The sequence below is a fragment of the Papio anubis genome, chromosome 5, assembly GCF_008728515.1.
Source record: "Papio anubis isolate 15944 chromosome 5, Panubis1.0, whole genome shotgun sequence".
NCBI classification, from domain to species: Eukaryota; Metazoa; Chordata; class Mammalia; order Primates; family Cercopithecidae; genus Papio; species Papio anubis.
The window spans coordinates 173,643,069-173,664,211 of NC_044980.1; the positions used below are offsets into that span (position 1 = coordinate 173,643,069).

General features: G+C 54.3%; 3 non-coding genes and 2 pseudogenes across 3 annotated transcripts; 2 read left to right on the forward strand and 3 right to left on the reverse strand.

The window, feature by feature from the left end:
* Window positions 1-2,842, forward strand: part of LOC110743611 — a 2,962-nt pseudogene extending 120 nt beyond the window's left edge.
* TRNAL-AAG lies at window positions 319-400 on the reverse strand. The gene has a single exon. It is a non-coding gene; the product is annotated as a tRNA-Leu (tRNA).
* Window positions 2,843-5,131: 2,289 nt separating the features above from the next.
* Window positions 5,132-5,213, forward strand: TRNAL-AAG. Its single transcript has one exon. It is a non-coding gene; the product is annotated as a tRNA-Leu (tRNA).
* Window positions 5,214-5,532: 319 nt separating this feature from the next.
* Window positions 5,533-5,605, reverse strand: TRNAV-CAC. The gene has a single exon. It is a non-coding gene; the product is annotated as a tRNA-Val (tRNA).
* Window positions 5,606-15,540: 9,935 nt separating this feature from the next.
* LOC101000387 lies at window positions 15,541-18,242 on the reverse strand (annotated as a pseudogene).
* Window positions 18,243-21,143: the final 2,901 nt, after the last annotated feature.

Below are 21,143 nucleotides of genomic sequence, written 5' to 3' on the forward strand. Positions count from 1 at the left end.
CTTCAAATTTATTACACTGAAGACTAGAACACCCCACCGCTGTCTCCACCTGGATAAGGAGAAAAGGCTATCAAGGGTTTTTAAACCATTGCCTTTCTGCCTCAATCATTGATTGGCACCTGGGAAGAACTGAACCCACCTCGCTTGCTGTGGGCACCAGCGTGACGAACTCCCCACAAAGCCCATCCCATGGGCGGATGCACACTGCCAAATAGAATTCCCGATGACGAGTTTCCCGGGCCGAGAAAGCTGGGGCCCAAGGGGAGTTCCTTCTTTTGTAACCCATGAAGGGGCAAAAATGGAGAAACCACAATAAACTGGCAGCGGTGGGATTCGAACCCACGCCTCCGAAGAGACTGGAGCCTTAATCCAGCGCCTTAGACCGCTCGGCCACGCTACCCCCGTTCTGGGGTCCGCCTTCACCTTTTCCTTCCTTATACAACACCCCCAGGGTCCCTGGGCCAACAAGGCATTGGGGCGAATCCACAGGGCATCGCAGAACCACCGCCTTCCAGCAGGATTCGCTGGGCCAGAGGCACCGGCTGGGAAACGGCTCCACCAGCGCCCTGGAAGAAAAGATTCGCGACGCGCAGGCCTCGGGATATGCTTTGGGGGCCACTCAGAAAGTCACCCACATTGGCCCTCTTCGGGGAGCCGGGGTGAGAGGAGGGGAAGCCTCCTACATTCTCACTTTAAAGAAAGATAAAAAGAAATAAACCAAGGCAGATCCCGTCAGTTTGGCGGCCGCGTATTCCTGCAGCTGCGGCGCCGCACTCCCCAGGCAGCAGCGCAGAGGACGCGCCTCGGGGTAGAGCCACCGCCGGTCCGTCCTCCCGTCCGCGGCCCAGTCCGCCCCGCGGACCCCGATCAGCCTCGCCGCGCACGGCCCCGCCGGGCTCAGTTCTGGACTCGCGCTTCCACCGCCCCCGCCCGGCTCCCAGTTTCTGTTCGGCTCCCGCGGAACCCACCTAGTCCCAGCGAGTCTCCGCCAGCTCTTCTCCCCCTCCCGCCACGCCCCGTGCTGTGCTCTCCCACTTCCCGCCTCGCCCGCGGCTTGGGGAGGGGACTGAAGGGGACGGGAGAGGAGGGGACCCCAGGGCCGAAGCGCCCCGGGAGGCGGAGGTCGACCCGGTTTTCCAGCCGCTGCCCCGGCGGGAGTTCCGCGGGTCCCACGCGGCCACCTCCAGCCCCGCGCCGTCAGCGCCGACTTCACGAGCAACCTGAGCCCGCTGGAGGACAGCGAGGACTTCCGCGATCGCCGGGACGCCGCCGCCACCCCCGGGGCTGCGCAAGCGGGGACCTCCAGGCCCGGGAGGCGGGCGGCCTGCACCTCGCCGCCGCAGCACTCCACGCGGGACCCCTGCCACCGCCAGGCTGCCTGGGCGGGCAGCAGCGCAGGAGCAGCTCGTCCATCGCAACGGCGTGGCGCGACTCTGGTCCACGCCGACCTCAGCACCAGGCAGTCCAGAGCTCGGCGGAGAAGTGGCCGCGCTGTGGCAGATCTGGCGGCGCGGATGGTCAAGAGCGTGCCCTGCTTCACGGATGAGGCCGACAGCAACAGCTCGGCGGGCCGGAGGAATTCACGTCCTCATCTTCTGTTCCTACACAGCAAGCTGACTGGCGCAGAACGAAGGAACTGGAAAAGTTTCGCGATGCTCGATCCAGAGGGCGGCAAGGGTGGGAGATGGGTTCTTAGGACAAGAGCTGCATCCACGGACAACAGCAAATGCGCTCAGAGCCTAAGCCGAGCTGCCACGAACAAAGCACACCTGCAGTCTAGCCAGGGGAATGCCGGAGACAGCCCTGGACCCCAGTTTTCCAAAAGGCCTGCAAGCCCTGGCTCTCACGGCAATGATGACTTCGGTAGCTGGAGTACATTTCGCCCTCGAACTAGCTCAAATGCTAGTACTATTAATGGGAGACTTTCACCCATTATAGCCTAAGGAGACGATCTTGGAGACGGGGACGTGCATCCTGCAGGGTACCCGCCATCTGCGGCAAAGATGCCCCTACTTCACCCAGTCTGAGACAAGCAATCCTGAAACATGGAAAACTTTTTGGGTGATCTCAATCTTATCTCGTCACCAACATCATTAACGGTGTCGACCCAGTCGGCACCTGGCACCATGATACAGCAGACGCCATGCTACTCATTTGTGCCACCAAACACCAGTCTGAATTCAACCAGCCAGACTACAAAAAGTAGACATAGGGCCGGTCTTCCATGAGCCCTTTGCCCCAGATGCCTATGCAAACGCTCCAGGACCACAAATCAAGTTACGGAGCTGTGAGTCCGTGTCTAACTGTGCAGCAGGACTCCTGGAGGAGTTGCTGACTTCTGACTCTCCTCCTCATGACAGTGTGACACCAGCGGATCCTGGGGTAGCCCAACCCAACAGCCAGGTTCTGGGCCAGAATATCATGATGGGCCTTAATTCAGTCATGTCAGCCTATGGCAGCCAAGCATCTGGATACAAACTGAGGCATGCCAGCTCCCATATGCACCCTGGGCATGCTCAGTAGACATCTGCAGTTTATGGCCGTGCCCCGTCTCACATGGGAAACACCACGCCCCACACCTCAGGTGTGCACCACCTGACCCCAGTGAAGACACCTTTACCAGTGCCTCTGCCCCACCCCATGCAGATGAGTTCCCTGGGCGCTACTCCTGCAGTGAGCCGAGATCGTGCCACCACACTCCAGCCTGGGCGACAGAGCCAGACTCCGTCTCAAAAAAAAGCATAGCCTGCTCACTAACTCTCAGCCTGACACACCCAGCTATGTGGCCTCCTCTGGACACTGTGCAGCTTGGCTGGGCAAGCAATACATTGTGGGAGGTTAAATTCAGTGTGTCTCCATTCATGAGGTCATTCCACATGAAGACTTGATTCCACGCCAATCCTGTGCCCAGTGAGCATTGCCGCCCGTCACTTGGGAGCCTCCCCTGGCGAGGCTGCCCGGCCCATTCTGCCATAGCCACTGCAGAATTAGAACCATGACCAAATTAATGTCCATCATGATGTTCTGGCTGAGAACCCGGCTGTTGGGTTGGGCTACCCCAGGATCCGCTGGTGTCACAATGTCATGGGAAGGAGAGTCAGAAGTCAGCAGCTCCTCTGTGAGTCCCGCTGCATAGTTTCACTCACAGCTCCATAACTTGATTTGTGGTCCTGGAGCGTTTGCATAGGCATCTGGGACTAAGTGCTCATGGAGGACCGGCACTACGTCTATTTTTTGTAGTTTGCCTGGGCGAATTCAGACTGGTGTTTGGTGACACAAATGAGTAGCATGGCGTCTGCTGCATAATGGAGCCAGGTGCCGACTGGGTCGACACCGTTAATGATGTTGGTGACGAGATAAGATTGAGATCACCCAAAATGTTTTCCATGTTTCAGGATTTCACTGTCTCAGACTGCAGAGAAGGGGCATTCGTTACAATGATGGGTACCCCGCAGAATGTACGTCCCTAACTCCAAGATCGTCTCCTTTGCCTATAATGGGTGACAGTCTCCCAGTAAGAGTACTAGCAATTGAGCTAACTCCAGGGCGAAATGTACTCCAGCTACCGAAGTCATCATTGGTGTGAGAGCCAGGACTTGCAGGCCATTTGGAAAACTGGGGTCCAGGGCTGTCCCCGGCACCCCCACGGCTAGACTGCAGGGGTGCTTTGTTCGGGGCAGCTCGGCTTGGGCTCTGAGCACATTTGCTGTTGTCCATGGATGCAGCTCTTGTCCCACTGTTTCCACCCTCTGGATCCAGCATCCACCGAGCACTTTTTCCAGTTCCTTTATTCGGAGCGCGAGTCAACTTGCTGTGTAGGGACAGATCATGATGAAGTGAATTCCTCCGGCCCGCGGAGCTGTTGCTGTCGGCCTCATCCGTGAAGCAGGGCACGCTCTTGACCATCCACTCGGCAGACGCCACAGCTGAAACCAAGCCCGCCGAGCTCTGGACTGCCTGGTGCTGAGGTCGGCGTGGGCCAGGTCGCGCCACGCGTTGCGATGGGACGAGCTGCTCCTGCGCTGCTGCCCCGCGAGCGGCCCGGTGGTGGCGGGGTCCCGCGTGGGTGCTGCGGCGGCGAGGAGAGAAGGCCGCCCGCCTCGGGCCCTGGAGGTCCCCGCACAGACCCGGGGGCGGCGTCCCGGCGATCGCAGAAGTCCTCGCTGTCCTCCAGCGGGCTCAGGTTGCCCATGAAGTCGGCGCTGACCGCACGGGGCTGGAGGTGGCCGCGTGGGACGCGCGGAACTCCCGCCCGCGCAGCGACTGGAAGTTCAGGTCGACCTCCGCCCCGCCGGGTGCTGCGGCCCTGGGTTCACCTCCCCTCCCCTCCCCTCCCCTCCCCTCCCCTCCCGTCCCGTCCCGTCGCCTCCCCTCCCCTCCCTTCGTCTAGCCTCCCTCAGCTGCGGGCGGGCGGAGAACCGGGAGAGCAAAGCACTGGGCGGAGCTGGAGGGGGCGCGAAGAGGAGGCGGAGATTCGGGGGAACCAGGTCCGTGCCGCGGGCGGACAAAGAAACTGGGAGCCAGGCGGGGGCGGTGGAAGCGCGAGCCCAGAACTGAGCCCAGCGGGGCCGTGCACGGCGAGGCTGCCTGGGGTCCGCTGCGCAGACTGGACGGCTGGTCCGAACCCCCGGGCCGGGGCGGATCCGGGCAGAGCGGGCGCCGCGCTCCAGCGGACCGGGCTGTGGACGGAAGGACGGACGGACGCCGCGGGCCGTGGCTCTCCCCGGAGGCGCGCCCTCTGCGCTGCTGCCTGTGGAGTGCGGCGCGGCGGCTGCAGGACTACGCGGCCGCCCGACTGACGGGTCTATCCTGGTTTATTTGTTTTTATCTTTCTGTAAAGTGAGAGTGTAGGAGGCTTCCCCTCCTCTCACGCCGGCTCCCCAAAGAGGGCCGTCCCGGGTGACTTTCTGAGGGGCCCCCAAAGCAAATCCCGAGGCCTGCGCTTCGCGAATCTTCTCTGCCAGGGCGCTGGTGGAGCCGTTTCCCAGCCGGTACCTCTGGCCCAGCGAATCCTGCTGGAAGGCTGTGGTTCTGCGATGCCCTGCGGATTCGCCCCAAGGCCTTGTTGGCTGAGGGACCCCTAGGGATGTTGTATAACGAAGGAAAACGTATAAATACCTTCCAGGAGAAAGGTAGTGTGGCCGAGCGGTCTAAGGCGCTGGATTAAGGCTCCAGTCTCTTCGGAGGCGTGGGTTCGAATCCCACCGCTGCCAGTTTGCTGTGATTTCTTCATTTTGTCCCCTCATGGCTTACAAAAGGTGGATTCGTTGGAACTCGCCTTGGGCCACACCCTGGGTCGGGGATTCCATTTGGCAGCCGTCCCGTGAACGGGGTTTGTGCGGACTTGGCCAGCTCCGTTGTCCACAGCAAGTGAGGTACCTTCAGTTCTTCCTAGGTGCCAATGGTTGAGATGGAAAGGCAACGGAATAGATACCCTCTTTCCCCTTAACAAGGTAGAGATAGCGATGGGGTGTTCTAGGCTGGCCCTCAGTGTAATAAATTTGAAGCCATAAGGTGAAAAGTAGAAGAAATTGTTTCCGCCCGGTTTCGAACCGGGGACCTTTAGCGTGTGAGGCGAACGTGATAACCACTACACTACGGAAACCTGCTTGGGTCCCTTGTGCCACCAGTTCTGCACTTCTTCCATGGGTTCCTTTGAGCCTGACTAATGGGCATGAGCACATAAGAAAAGGACCTTTCAGCACTTAGAAGGCTGAGACAGGAGGTAGGTGGAGGCTACACTGAGGTGTGATTGCACCACTGCACTCCAGTCTGGAAGACAGAGCAAGACCCAGTCTGGAAAGAAAGGAAAGACAGAAAAGATAAAAAGAGAAACAAGAAAAGGAAGTTTTTATGCCCAGTGTGGTGGCCTAAGTGGGCGTGGGAGTCCTGAGAGAGGATGTGGTGGTGACTGCATAGAGAGGTGATGTAGCAGCAGAAAAAATCCCAAGTGTAGTGGCTCACGCCTGTAATCCCAGCAATTTGTGAGGCTGAGACGGGTGGATCACTTGAGTTCAGGAGTTCAAGAGAAGCCTGGCCAACATGGTGAAACCCCATCTCTATTAAAAATACAAAAACTAGTTGGTCATGGTGGCACCGGCCTGTGGTCTCAGCTACTTGGAAGGCTGAGGCAGGAGAATTGCTTGAACCAGAGAGATGGAGGTTGCAGTGAGCTGAGATTGTTCCACTGCACCCCAGCAGGGCGACAGAGTGAGACTCTGTTTAAAAAAAAAAAAAAAAAAAAAGACACTCTCCTACATTTATCTTTGAAAACTTTTAAATTTTAACTTGTATGTTTAAGTGTAAATTCTATTTCATATTAATTTTTTGTTATGGTGTGAGGATTGGATTAAGGTTAATTTCTTTCTCCTATGGATGCCCAGTTGTTCCTGAACCACTTGGTGCAAAGACTTTCCTTTCCACATTGAATTGCTTTGGCGCCTTTGGTAGAACCAAATAACTGTCTTTGTGGGCCCAAATTTTTTGTTCATTTTTGCTTTTCAATTAAAGATTTCAAATAGGCCAGGCATGGTGGCTCACCCATGTAATCCCAGCACTTTCGTAGGCTGAGGCAGGAGGATTGCTTGAGGCCAGGAGTTGGAGACCAGCCTGGGCAACATAGCAAGTCCACATCTCTACAAACACATTTTTAAAAGTTAGCATGATAGTGTATGCTTGTAGTCCCACCTACTCAGGAGGCTGAGGCAGGAGGATTGCTTGGACCCAGGAGGCTAAGGCTGCAGTGAACTGTAATCACACCAGTGCACTGCAACTTGGGAAACAGAGTGAATCCCTGTGTCCAAATAAATAGATAAATAAATAAATAAAATTTTGCACCATGTGAATATACCATGTTTTGTTTATCCATTCATCAATGGTTGTTTCCACTTTTAATTTATTTATTTTGAGGCAGATTCTCACTCTCTTGCCCAGGCAGGAGTACAGTGGTGTCATGGTAGCTCACTGCAACCTCTGCCTCCTGAGTTCAAGTTACCTTCCCACCTCATCTTCGCAAGTAGCTGGAACCATAGGCACATACTGCCATGCCTGGCTGATTTTTGTATTTTTTGTAGAGATGGGTTTGTTATGTTGCCCAGGCTGGTCTGGAACTCTTGGCCTCAAGCAATCCACCCACTGTAGCCTCCCCGAGTGCTGGGATTACAGGTGTGAGCCACCTTGCCTAGCCTTTGTTTCCACTTTTTCTTTTGCTTTGATGAATAATGATACTGTTTGCATTTTGTGCACAATTTTTTACATGAACACATGTTTTCCATTATCTTGTCTGTACACCTAGGAGTGGAATTGATGAATTGTATAGTAACCCTGTGTTTAACTTTTTGGCATAGCAAAGTGAAATTTGCAACCTAGCAATTCTGCAGAAAAGGCACATCAATACGGACAGAAAGGAGATCACTGGTTGTCTAGGCCTGAGGACAACAGCCAGGATTGGCTGCAGACAGGCACGCAGGAGATCTTTACGCAAGGGAACTGTTCTAAAAGCAGATTGTGGTGATGCTTGCAGAACTCTATGCAGTGACTAAAAAATCATTGATCTGTATACTTCCCATGAGTGGATTTCATTGTATTGAATTGTACCCCAATAAAGCTGTTATAGAATGCTAAAACATAAAACCAAAGCCCCATACACAACAATGAGATAGTGTTTCCCAAGGAACAGCTCAGGTGGCAGTTGCATTGTGCAATACTTAATGCTCTAATGCAGCCCGGGAAGGGGCTGGGATGCAGGCAACTGAAGCTGGGAGGGGGGTGATGGAAGTCATCCAATCTAAAACTGCCAGAATGGAGACCTTGCCAATAGATGCATTTAAAAAACGAAAAGTAGTGCATATTACAGAAACGGAATGAAGGTCGGTCATATGATCCAGTTTATGGTCAATACGGGTGCGTCCACCCAATAGTGTGTGTCTGCAGGAGCGCCAATGAGTGCTGCTGTGTTTTGTGTGTGATGTGCAAAGTGCTGGTCCTTGAGGAGACAGGGCGCTCACTTTCATTTTCCACAACTGTCTTTTAAAATCTAAGGCGAGAGGCCGGGCGCGGTGGCTCACGCCTGTAATCCCAGCCCTTTGGGAGGCCGAGGTGGGTGGATCACGAGGTCAGAAGATCGAGACCATCCTGGCTAACACAGTGAAATCCCGTCTCTACTAAAAATACAGAAACTAAAGCGAGCTTAGTGGCGGGCGCCTGTAGTCCCAGCTACTCGGGAGGCTGAGGCAGGAGAAAGGCGTGAACCCGGGAGGCGGAGCAGTGAGCCGAGATCGCGCCACTGCACTCCACCTGGGCGACAGAGCAAGACTCTGTCTCAAGGGGAAAAAAAAAAGTGTCTAAGGCGAGAAAAGCTGCTGTCGACGAGCGCTCGAGGCTTCAGGAGGGTCGTGGTGATGAGTGTGCTGGCTTTCTTCAGGGGCCGCCCGGGCGGGTCAGCTCCTGCGCTGGCTGTCAGGGTGCGAGTTACACAACCCCTGGAGGTGGCAGTTCCTCGTCTGTAGAATGCGGTGAGAGCAGCGCCTTTCTTACAGGTGGATGACAAGGGTTAGAGCAATTAACACACGCACTAGCACTAGGTAAGACTGAAGAAGCACTCACTGAATTTACAGCTATGCCAAGGCAGCTCAGTTCCAGGCCCAGGGGACACAGCATGAAGGAAACAAAACGGAAGGATCCTTCTCCCCAGAGGGGAAGGGTGGGGGTGAGGTACAAGGAAGACCGGAGGCCGTGCAACAGCGACAACGGTGGACGGCACTGGAGCGATGCCGGAGAGGGCCTGCCCCGGGAGATGTGGAAGAGGCGGCGCGAGGGCTGGCACGGAGCTGCAAGGGAAAGGCGGTGCGGGGCTGCGCCTGGCAGGAAAAGCCGGGCGAGGACCGTACGTACCCCCAGCAGCGGCAGGAAGGAGACAAACCTGGATAGTGGGCCCGTTTGCCGCAGCGTCGGCTTCTGGTTTGTGTTCGGGAAGAGCCCGCGCTCAGCCCGGTCTCAGCGACTCCCAGAAGCCAGCGCAGGCCGCGCTGCACCCGCTCCTCGTCCTCGGCTCCCGCCTTGGGAGCAGCGGCCTCTGCCTCCCTTTCCAGGGCCGGCGCCTCCCTCCAGGGCTTGTTAACGGGAAAGTTTCTATCAGGGATTCAAGGAACCGCCTCTGGGCTGCCGCGGAGCGGGGACATCCCTTGGGAAACGCAGCGCGTCCCCTGGTCGCGCCCAGGAACTTTCCGAGCCTGCGAGTCCGCTCGCGGGAGACCCCCAGGCCGACGCCGGCCCAGCTCGCTCGCAGCTCGCGCGCCCGGGGAGAGGACCTGGAGCCCCCGCGGCTGGGCGAAGCCGGGGTCCCTGCACCTTCCCGCCACGGCTCCAGGGAGACCGGCCCGGCGCGCCTGAGCGCAGGGCGGCGCCGCTGTCCCCTCGCAGGAGCGGGAACTGCCTCTTTCTTCTGGACCTCTCCTCTGCCAGGGGTGGGGGTGGTACTGTCGCCCTGGTAGCCCCTACACAGCCCTAGACGCGGCCTCCCCGGATGGGCCGGCTATTGGGGAAACCCATCGGGGCCACCCCCTCTCAGGACTGGTCTGAGCACAGAGACAGCCCGCGTGCTCCTTGGTTTCCCAAACCCACCTGAGTGTAACTCTGTCCTGGATGGGGTGAGGCTGGAGCTCAGAGAGGGACAGCGGTGTGAAGAGCTGCGGTGGTGGCATCTTCCCTCGGGCTTTCTGGAGAAGGCGCCTCTGAGCGGATGGGGCTTCAGACCGGGCTCCCTGTGAGCTGTGAGCCTGTGTGGGCAGCAGCCAGCCAGGCAGCCCTTCACCTGTGACTGGGAGGTCGCGCTGGGCTTGGGTTTCCTGGAGGTTTCACCCTGGGCATGGGCCTGGGAGTGCCAGGGCCGTCTGTGAACATATCTGTAGGAATTTCCTCCGGTTGCCAGAACAAAATAGCACAGCCTGGGGCTTCGACAACAGATGGTCGTTTTCTCCCAGGTCTGAGGCTGCGAGTCGGAGATCAAAGCACACGGAGGCTTGTTTCTGCGGAGGCTTCTCTTTTTGGCCTGCAGGTGGCCGCCTTCTCTCTGTGTCCACACGTGGTGTTTTGTCTGTGCACCTGCACCCATGATAGCCCCGTGTGTCCACTTTCCTCTTCTTCTAAGCAGATTGGATTTGGGTCCACCCTAGTGACCTCATTTTAGTGTAATCACCTCTTTCTAGGCTCTATCTCCATACACAATGACATTTTGGTGTACTGAGGGTTGGAGTTCTGAGATATGAATTTTCAGGGGACACAATTCCGCCCTAGCTAGGTCTTAAGGCAGAGTCAAAACTGCCAAGGGAGGCTCTGGCGGCTTTCACAAGTGGGACCATCCTGTGCCACCTCAGGCTAGAGGAAGGAAGTGATCTTCTGGGACTACTTGACTGGTTGTTCTGATGCATCCAGGAGGAGAAATCAGGTTAGCTCTGTCTTTGCCAGCTTGGAAATCCATTTGGACTCAGTTGCACTGTGGCACAGACCTGGAGGTTGTCCCAACCTGGGCCCCGGACAGTTTGGGGACCTGCTCTGTGACTACAGTCCAGCCACTCCCATCTCTGAACCTGTTTTCACATCGACAAAATGAGAGGGTGAATGAGATGATCTCAAAGGTCCCTGCTAACTCTAAACTCCCAGCTTTCCTGTCACTGAGATTTGGCAGGTTTCTTTTGCTTTTTCTCTCTCTTTCCTTTTTTCTTTCTTTCTTCCTTTCTTTTTTCTTTCTTTCTTCTTTCTTTCTTTTCTTCCTTTTTTTTTTTTGATAGATTCTCACTCTGTCACCCAGGGTGGGGTGCAGTGGTGCAATCTCAGGTCACTGCAACCTCCACCTCTGTGGGTCCATCAATTCCCATGCCACAACCACCAAAGTAGCTGGGATTACAGCTTTGCATTTCCATGCACGGCTAATTTTTATTAGGTTGGTGCAAAAGTAATTGCGGTTTTGACCATTACTTTAAATTAATAGTAGAGATGGGGTTTCACCATGTTGGTCCTGAATTCCTGGCCCTTCAGCAGGGTGAGTGAAGCCAAGATAAAGAGCCCATTTTCTGGGCTGCCCGTCAGTACAGGTGGAGAAGGTGGCTCATGTGACAGGAGATGGGGCACTCACCACCAAACGCCCCCCCATCACCCCCCTGGCATGGCTCTTCTTCCTGCCTCTTTGACCCCCTAGAGCCCTGGACCTGGGCTGCACCCGAGGGTGGCAACTCACCCTCCACAGATGGCAGAGTGAAATGACAGCACCCTGGCCATGGCAGCACATGTTCACAGTCCCACCAGGACAGAACTGAGAGCAGGGAGCAGTTGGAGTGGACCAAGGCTTTGGCCTATGGCAGGCCCTGAGCTCAGACGGGTGAAGGAGTTCATAGTTGTCTGTCGTTAGAGTCATTCTGCCTCTGGTTCAGCTGCTCTGGGCTGGGCAAAGGACCCGCAGAAGGACCTCAAGAGGTTGCCCCAGAGGCCATTGGGAGGGCCCCTTGGGTAGACGGGGCCCCTGCTTACCCTCCAGACAGAGTCTGCAAGCTGGCCAGAAAAGCCATTGTCATCATTTGAGCTGGCCCTCAAAGACAAGAGCTCAAGGAGCAAAAGTGCAGATTGGTATAAATTGTCACAGTGTCCTGGAGGGGGCCTCTGAGGTCACTTGGTCAAATGCCCACAGCGTCTTCTGGGGAAACCAGGAGTTGAAGGCTGTGCTGCCTGTGGGCCTCCCACTCTGCTCTAGTCTCTTGGGGGGTGGAGTGGGGTGAGGAGGTTCCTAATCTGGGTCCTGTCTGGAACCGCTTTTCTCCTGATCACCGGACTCTAGGCCCTGAGTTTCAGTTTTCCTGTCCAGGCAGAGGCTAACAAGACTCCTGCATTCATTTCCACTCAGGATCGGCCTGCACAAGGCCCTTCTTTGGTTTTTAAACTTATCCATGTCATTAAGCTCATTTATCTGTTCTCTGCTATGTGCACACTCAGTCATGCCACCACCACCCCCGCCATGTCTGCCATGTTAGCAGGGCTGTGCGTGCCAGGGCACCTGGGTCTGTGAGGGTGCAGGCACCTCTACACCATCAAACTCAACCGCATCTCCCTTTTCCCCACTGGGCTCATCCACATGGCTGCCCACCCCCAATGACAATGCACGCCCTGGCCCCACCCCCAACGACGATGCACGTCCTGGCCCGCCACCCCTGGGGGTTTCTTGGGGACATCCTAGGTGTGATCTCACTGGGTCTGGGCTGCCCCCTCCTCACTGCCTCCTAGGAAGCCCCAGCCCCTGCTCACTTTTCAGTCGTCAGTCTCCAGCTGTGACTCCCACACATTCGTAGCCAGCCTCTCCCCTCATCCGCCCGGGGCCCTTCCTCCTCCTTCTGAAACAGTCTCTCCAGCCCTGCACCTAGCGTGGGTTTCAACAAAGCCCCTGTATCCTTCTGAGCTCAGGGCCTGCCACAGGCCAAAGCCTTGGCCACCCCCGAGGCTGCCTCCTGCTCCCTGCAGTTCTGTGCTGATGGGGCTGCGAGTGTGCTGCCACGGCCAGGGTGCTACCATTTCACTCTGACATGTGTGGAGGGTGGGGTGTCATCCTCAGGTGTCAGCTCAGGACCACACAGGCCCTGGGACAGTTCCAGGAAGGCCCTGCCTGCCTGGGTCACCCTCATGCAGGTCCCACAATGCGGACATCTGACAGTGACCACAGTGGATCTTGAGGAGACAGGTCGACCTCCCAGCACCCCAGAAACTCGGGCCTGGGAGTGGCTGTGGGTTAGAGGGGGGGGCCTTGCCCACAGGAACATCAGGCCTTGGACACTTTCCCACTGCAGCGCTCCCTGGAGGGCACCTGGGTGTGGCTTTTGAGGTCCCCAGAATCGCACCCACCCTCTGCCTGCAGGTGTTTCCCACCACCCTCCCACGAGCCCCTTCCCCTGAACATCCCCAGTGCTGTCCTCAGCGGGGCCCCTGCTAATCCTCTCCGTAGTCAGTGGGAGCTCCCACCGGGTCCTCCTGGGCCGGCCCTCGCTGCCGCCACGCACCTCACTCTCTTTACGGTCACCAGCCCCGTGCAGTCCATGCTGTTATTATCCCCACGTGACAGGTGGGGACACCGAGGCACAGAGCCTTGCCAAGGGCAGCAGGAGGGAGGCTGGGGCTGGAGTAGTCTGACCCCACCTGCCTCTCCCTTCACCGGCACCAGATCTGTCTCTATGGCCACATCCTGGGCTTATTTTGTGACCAACACGATGGCACAGGTCACTAAATAAAAAAGAAAACAAACAACTGTAAACACCTGCGCCCGTCCGGTGCTGCCCGTGCTCTCCTCTGATTGGGATCGTGGCTCTCTGCTGCCCTCCTGTGGCCGTTGGTTGTCCTGGGTGGGACGGCGCTATCCCTGACAGCAGCGGGATACTGATTCCTCCAGGGTCAGACTTGGGCAAAGCAACGTGATCAGGACAGAGCCAGCCCCGCGGTTAGTGAGAGAGGCCAGCTTAGCTTCTCATACATGTCACAAAATGTACACAGTCTTTCCAAATGGAGGTGTAGAGCAATTTTTAAATTTAAAATTCACGTTTTATTTTTATTTGTTCTAGAGATGGGGTCTCGCCATGTTACCCAGGCTGGTCTCAAACTCCTGGGCTCAAGTGATCCTCCTGCCTCGGCCTCCCAAAGTGCTGGGATTGCAGACATGAGAAACCCTGCCCAGCTGAAATGGAACATTTCTAATTTGTAGAGACAGGCTCTGTCTGAGTCGCTCACTGGCCATTAAGGATACTGCAAATGTCTGACTCCTGGGCTCAAGGGATCCTCCCTCCTCAGCCTCCCATCATCAGCTGGGATTATAGGAATGAGCTGCCATGCCTGGCTTCAAGCAATTTTTATATTCACACACACAGAACATGGACCTAACTGATTGCCATGAAGATTTTTCACGTCTATGCCCCCAAACCACCCAATACAATGAACGGACAACTTGATGGGAAAGGATTTGTAAGGTACTTGGCCAAAAAACTGGCCTTGAGCATATTAAACTATTAATTATAAAAAATGTCAGGCATACACGAAAGTGAAGCAAGTAACAAAAACTCCCACGACCCCTGGCGAGATTCTTGCTTCTTCTACTCTCCTGTGCTTTCACGTCTATTTTCTTTTTACTTTTTGTTTATTTTATTTTATTTTTTTGAGACAGGCTCCTGCTCTGTCTCCCAGGCTGGAGTGCAGTGGCACGATCACGGATATGTGCCACCACACCAGGCTGATTTTTGTATTTTTCGTAGAGATGGGGTTTTGCCATGTTGCTCAGGCTGGTCTCCAACTGCTGGGCTCAAGCAATCCTCCCACCTTGGCCTCCCAAAGTGGTGGGATTACAGGTGTGAGCTATGGCATCGGGCCACCTTTCACACGTGTTTTCTCTGTGTATATTATTTCCTTACAAATCTCTAACAATTCCAAATCTCTAAGTTTGCAGTTGCTCACACTGAGACTAGTTGTGCAACGCTTGTTTCATAAGGAGCATTGATAGTGAACTGAATTGTGTGCCTGGACATAAGAGGACCTTGTGGAACCTTTTTGTGATCTGGAACTTACCACATTTCTGGGTGCTGGTCGGTGTTCAGTAGATATTTTTCAACTGAATGCCTGGTCCTTGTGCAGGAAGTGAACTAAGGACACAAAATCAATGCCAATGAAATGCAAGAAAATGAAATAGGAATTATCCCACCACGGTTGAGGCAAAGGCTGGTAAAACTTTTGCTTTGGCAATTGTGGTCCAAAATCCTGTGTCCATGAACGAGGGCTAGATCGAGTTTGCTATAAATTCTCTTCCAGTCTGGAGATTCAGCGGTTATAGCTAAACAGTTCTGGTTGAAATGCTCAAGATACTTATGGTTTGAGGGGTGCAAAATCCTAGAGAAATCTGAGTGGGCATGAGGTTAATCAGGGATGCTTCCTGGAAGAGGAGAATTTGGGGCGAATTGAAATTTGTACAAGGCAAAAATATATGATGAGAATGAGGAGAATACACAGAAAGAGATTTAAAATTATAGAGCTCATGGCCGGGCATAGTGGCTCATGCCTGTACTCCCAGCACTTTGGGAGGCCGAGGAAGGCAGATCACCTGAGGTCAGGAATTAAAGACCAGCCTGGCCAACATGGTGAAAACCCGTCTCTACTAAAAATACAAAAATCAGCCGGGCGTGGTGGTGAGCACCTGTAATCCCATCTACTTGGGAAGCTGAGGCAGGAGAATCACTTGAACCCCAGAGCCAAAATCATGCCACTGCACTCCAGCCAGGCGACAAGAGTGAAACTCTGTCTCAAAAAAATATATACAGAGCACTTAAATTAATTTGGTAGATGGGGCATTACCTAAGTGATATCAGCAAGTGGTCACAGAATACACTAAGATGCATCCACACAATGGAAAATCTTGCAGCCCCATGACTAAGGAAAGTTACTTTGATTTTCACCAGTCCTTGGAGACACCTCCTCTCGCAGTTAAACCCCCAAAGGAAGGAGCCTCCTGCGAGGCTGCACCGACAAACCAGTGTCTCCTGTGGGGAGGTGAAGAGGAAAACAGGACGATGAGGCAGGGACTTACCGATCTGAGCCGCAGCTTCCTCTCCTGTAAAATGGGCATCATATTTTCACCACAGAATGTTTTCTGTGAGAATTAAGCTGAGTGGACAATCTAAAGTCATCTCCCACGGTAGGCCCTGGGTGCCACCTCCCTCTGCTTATCTAATGTCCAGCAAACACCTCCCTGGGGTTTGGTCTAATCCTGAGGCCCAGTTCTGGCCTCTTTTCTCTCTGCCTTCAATGGAGATAATTTTTTCCGTGAAAAGAGGATTCTACTGCAAATATACACAAAGGACAGGTACAGAGCTTGGAAAAATGGATACAAGTCCTGCAAATAGTTCAAACCGAAATACTGAAAATCAGTTTTCAAATAGCAGATGAAATTTGTTCTGCCACCATGCTCCAGTCTTCATTCCCCAAAGGGGAAGCAGTTCAGCCAGTTTTCTCCTTACAGACGCTGAGCTGACACAGAGCAGCGCGCACTGCTAGGGCGAGGCGAGGAGACAGCAGGCTCGGGGAATTTCCACCGAATACACAAGCAAGCAGGTCTCTACCCTGTCCCTCATCATCTCAAAGACAACTTGTATGCTCCAAATATGCCTTTATGACGTTCCCAGTTACACAGTGTGAGGGGTGGACACTCTACAAAGAGAACGATAAAGTTTTATTTTCTGCCATCTATAAGTTGTTCACCTAAGACCCTAGTGTTGGGCTATAACTGGTGTGAGACATCATGTAAACAGGTGTCATGATCCTAACCATTAATGAGAAAACCAAGACTGAAAATAAGCAAATTATCCACCTGACAATCCAGAGCCAATAGATGGCAGAGCCAGGCACTGGATGCCTTGGGTTCAGTGCTGGCTGCCAATCCTGCAGTGGTCCAGTCCCTTTCTCAGTGCCCCCATCACCCTCCCCCATTCCCTCAAACCAAAATGAGGGGTTGAGCATAGGAGTAAGGGACTGTAGAAAATGGAGACCAATCTTGTCATGGCTGGGGCCCGGTAGCCTAGGCCTCAGGTACATGAACATGGCTGCCCCATGAAGACGGTGACAGCTGTCAGGTGGAGGAGCAGGTGGCCAGAGCCTTTTTCCAGGTCTCGAGCAGAGCCGTGACCAGCAGCACAGCCCCTAGGATGCAAGCATAGGAGGCCACGATGATGGAGAAGGGAAGGAGAAGCATGAAGACACAGCAAGCAAAGAGGAGAGTGTCAAAGAGGAAGTGTCTACACAGGCCAGTTTCAATAAAGCTGGAACCTCACAGAAGAAGTGATCCACGTTCTTCGAGCCACAGTAAGGTAAGCTCATGCCTGCCACCATCTGAATCACTCCATCCATTATCCCAAAGGCCCAGGAGCTCCCAGTAATCTGGAGACAGACCTTCTGATTCATGAGGATAGGATAGTGAAGTGGGTGGCTAGTGGCCACATAGCGGTCATAAGCCATGAGTCCCAGCAAGAGCCCCTCAGAGCCCACGCGAGAGACAAAGAGGCCAATTTGTATGCCACAGCTCACAAAGGAGATGGACTTCCTGCCAGACAGGAAGTTGGCTGCCATCTTTGGCACAATGTTACAGACCAACATGAGGTCCATGAGGGAGAGCTGGCTGAGGAAGAAGTACATGGGGGTGTGAAGTTGAGGGTCCATGCAGATGAGGAAGATGAGGAGGACGTTCCCACAGTGGGCCACTGTGAAGACCACCATAACCACAGAGAAGAGGACAAGGTCAGTCTGGCTACGGGAGAAGATGCCTACGAGGATGAAGCCATCTGTGTATGATTGGTTCACCCATCTTCCCATGGCTTAGTCGTTCACAGTCACCTGAGAACGCAGAGAAATTACGAGACTGAGGGACATGTCTCTATTGTGCTCCAAATTCTTCCGTTCAACAGCATATGCTCCGAGACATGCAGGAGGACAGTCTCGTCTTCCTGTGACACAGGTGACAGGACCTCTGCCAGCTCTGGAATTGGACTCCACATGGTTATTCGTGCATGTCCAAACCCAGAGGGTAGAAATGGGATCATTCCATGTGCCCCAGGACTGTTGGACGATTCTCCTTCAGCCAGCAAAGCCCAGGCTTTCCACATAGCTGGGGCCACATGGGTTTGGTCCATGTCTCTAACAGGCCTTGGACTATTTCATGCCCAAGAGATCATTTACATGTGTTACAAAAAGGAAAGATTATGGAGACGTGAGATGTTCTTTAGTCTTTATTTTGTTCAGGTCAAAAATCCTGGGACCATTTTCAATTTCTCTATTTCTTTAATTCCCTAGGTCCAAACCATCAGAAAGCCCTTTGGGCGTACCCTCAGTGTTTCTCAGAATCTAATTCGCTCTTCCCACCCCCACCAAAACCACCCCAGTCCCAGCCACCCTCCTCTCTCCGATGGGTTATTGGAGCCTCTTCCCCGATCTCCCAGCTTCTATCCTTCAACCCTTGAGTCTATTGTCACAGCATTTGCAGAGAGTCTGCTAAACTGTAAGGCATTTGTGTAACTTTCCTAGTGAAAGTATGTCGATGACATCCCAAATTGCTCCAAATAAAGCCCAGTCCTTACAGTGGAAAGTAAAGTCCTACATCACACACACACACTCACACACATAGACACAGAGACAGACACAGACATACAGACACAAACACACACACACACACATAGACAGAGACAGACACAGACATACAGACACACACACACACACATAGACACATACAGACACACACATATAGATACATATAGACACACAGACACATGGAAATACACACACACACACATAGACACACACAGACACACAGATATACACACAGACTTATACAGACACATGGAAATACACACACACAGACATATGAAAATATACATGCAGAAATACACAGAAACACACAGACACACACATAGGCACATGGAAACACACACAGACACACACAGACACAGACATAGACACACAGACACATGGAAATAACTCCCCGCACGTCCCTCTGAGGTCCCCTGTGGCCCCTCCCTTGCTCACAGAGCTCCCGCGGGTCTCCTGGCCTGGGTGCCCACGCCCTCCGTGCTTTGCTCGTTTTCCTCCGTGGAATGCCCTTTCCCAGGTCTCCCTCCCTCCCTGCTTCCTGTCTTTCCTCAGATGCTGGTCTTCATAGAGAGCTGTTCTGTGGAAGCCGGATGAAAAAGCTGAACGTCTCGCTCTCCCAAGCCCCTTCCTGCTGCCGTTTCTCCAGGGCACCGGCGCCATCTGACACGCACACGCTCCCGTATTTGGACTGTGCCCGTCTGTGAGATCCACCAGAGTGAAGGCACCGTTTCCGATCGCCATGACCTTGGCAGCCCCCAGAATGGTGCCTGGCTCATAGCAGGACCTCAACCCATACGTGGTGACTGAATAAAGTAAGACATGAGGGAGTGACCTGTGGCTGAAATCTCCATTTTCTGCAGAAAGGCCCCCACTTCACTGGCCGTGGTCTGAGTGTCACAGGAGTTTGCTGTTTGAATCGTTTCTACCAGGGACGGTGAGTGAAAATGGAGGAAACATCTGCAGCTGCTTACAAAGACGAGGACCTGCTCCACACACGGGCGGCCGTTTATCTGTGAGGCCTCTGCATGCTGGTGTATCCATGTCCACCTTACCTCACTGCAAGGCTAAATGCGGCTGCTCCACGGGACGCCACGCTCTCTGTGCCAAGACCCCAGGGAATTTCCTAAACTGGGATGGACCCGCCCAGGCCCAGGACCCTGCAGCTGGCTGCTTGATCTGTGTCCCTAGGTAAGGGAGCTTGTCCTGGTTCGTGCCCAGGAGGGCGTGCCCAGGGGTCCTTGCCTCGGATGACCCCTGGAGTGATGTGGAGGGGATTTCTACAGGAGCAGATCTGTCCCCACAGCGACCAAGCACCATCTCAGCCATATCAGCCACAGGTTCCACCAAGCAGCGAAACAAACCACGTCCCCCCAGATCCCCCAGCAGAAGAAGGGATGCCCAGCCCTACCACCGCGTCCAGAGGCACCAGCCACAGGCACCTCCCAGGACGTGCACTCCCCACTCCCCCTCCCCAAATCTCTTAAACTACAGCACTGCGTGGCTGACTGATGCCATTTCTCCCTCCCCCTCCTGCGGTTCCCTGCCTCAGCCCTCACACCCGCACTCCAGCATCTCCCCTGCCCCTTCACGGCTTGTTCCGACCCGGCGGTTCGAGACGCCAGCTTGCAGCCCTCTCAGCCTGGAGGCAAAATGTCCGTTCACAGGTCACAACACTCGCGTCATCCAGGACTCCCGTCCTTCCCCACGTCCCAGACATCGGAAACCCCCGCTGGCTCCTCTTGCAAAACACACCCCCTGGTTCAGACGCGACTTCTGCGCTTCCTCCCTTAAATGACGCACTTTCTGCTAGTTCTCTCTGCATCGCGACGACTTTTAAAGAGCTTTTGTTTCAGATGCATTTTGTTAAAGTTTTCTGTTTTGTGACAGATTTCAGAGAGCCGACATTTTGTTTCAGATGTGATTTCTTTTGTTTTGTTTAGATTGTGATTTTTGTTAGTTTAATTTGTTTTGTGAGGGGATTTTTGTGTTTCTTTGTTTATTAATTTATTTCTTTCCTTTCGTTTCAGATTGCATTCTCTTTAAGCTTTCTTGATTTTACAGATTTCTTTTGTTTTCTTGACTTCCAGATACAGATTCTTTTTTGTTATTTCTTTGCGAGATTGGGTGATTTTGTTATTCCTCTCTGGCTAAAGACAAGACTCTGAGCAGTTCTCAGTTCCCGTGACGCACTTCGTTAGCGTTCTGGCTCCGCGACGCAAGCATTCCTGCTGCTCCCCGCTTCAGACGTTAATTCTTCTGCCAGTTTCCCGTTCGCGACTTCTTCGCCAGCTCCCCGCTTGGCCCCACTCAATTCTAGAGCTGGTCTCCCTGAGGGTGGTAATGATCCCGACCAGGCGCATTTTCCAGTTTACCTCGGTATTGCCTCTAGTTTGTCCTGTCATATAGCCCGGTGGACCTGCATTCCTGTAAGACAAAGCTGCATTCCGCTGAATGTAAGACCTCAGTAGCCTCTCCACCACCACCCACGTTTTTCTTCCCCTCCCCATTCCTCCCCTGCCCGCCTCCCTCCCCCAGCCTCCCCGGAGCCGCCCCCACGCCGCAGGACCGCCAGCCCCCGCCTGACCACCCTCTCACCCCTCCTCTTCCCAGACCGGCCCTGCCTCACCCCCTCACCTCCTCCTCCTCACTTCTCAGCAAGGCCTTCCCTCAGCACCCGTTCAGAGTTGAAACCTTCTTCCTCTGCCTCCCTTCCCCGCCTTGGTTCCCACAGCAGGTCAATGGGCATGGCGGGCCCCAGGTTGCTCATGCGGGTGTCTGTTCTCTGCTTTCCCAACTAGAACCCATGTTCCCCGGTGCCACGGGTGCTCGTGGCGGGATCCCTGGCTCCCAGAACAGTGCCTGCCACATCTGTTATGTGCTCATTCTCACTCTGTCGCCCAGGCTGGAGTGGAGCGGCGCCGTCTCAGCTCACTGCAACCTCCGTCCCCTGGATTCAAGCGATTCTCGTGCCTCAACCTCCTGAGTAGCTGGGATTA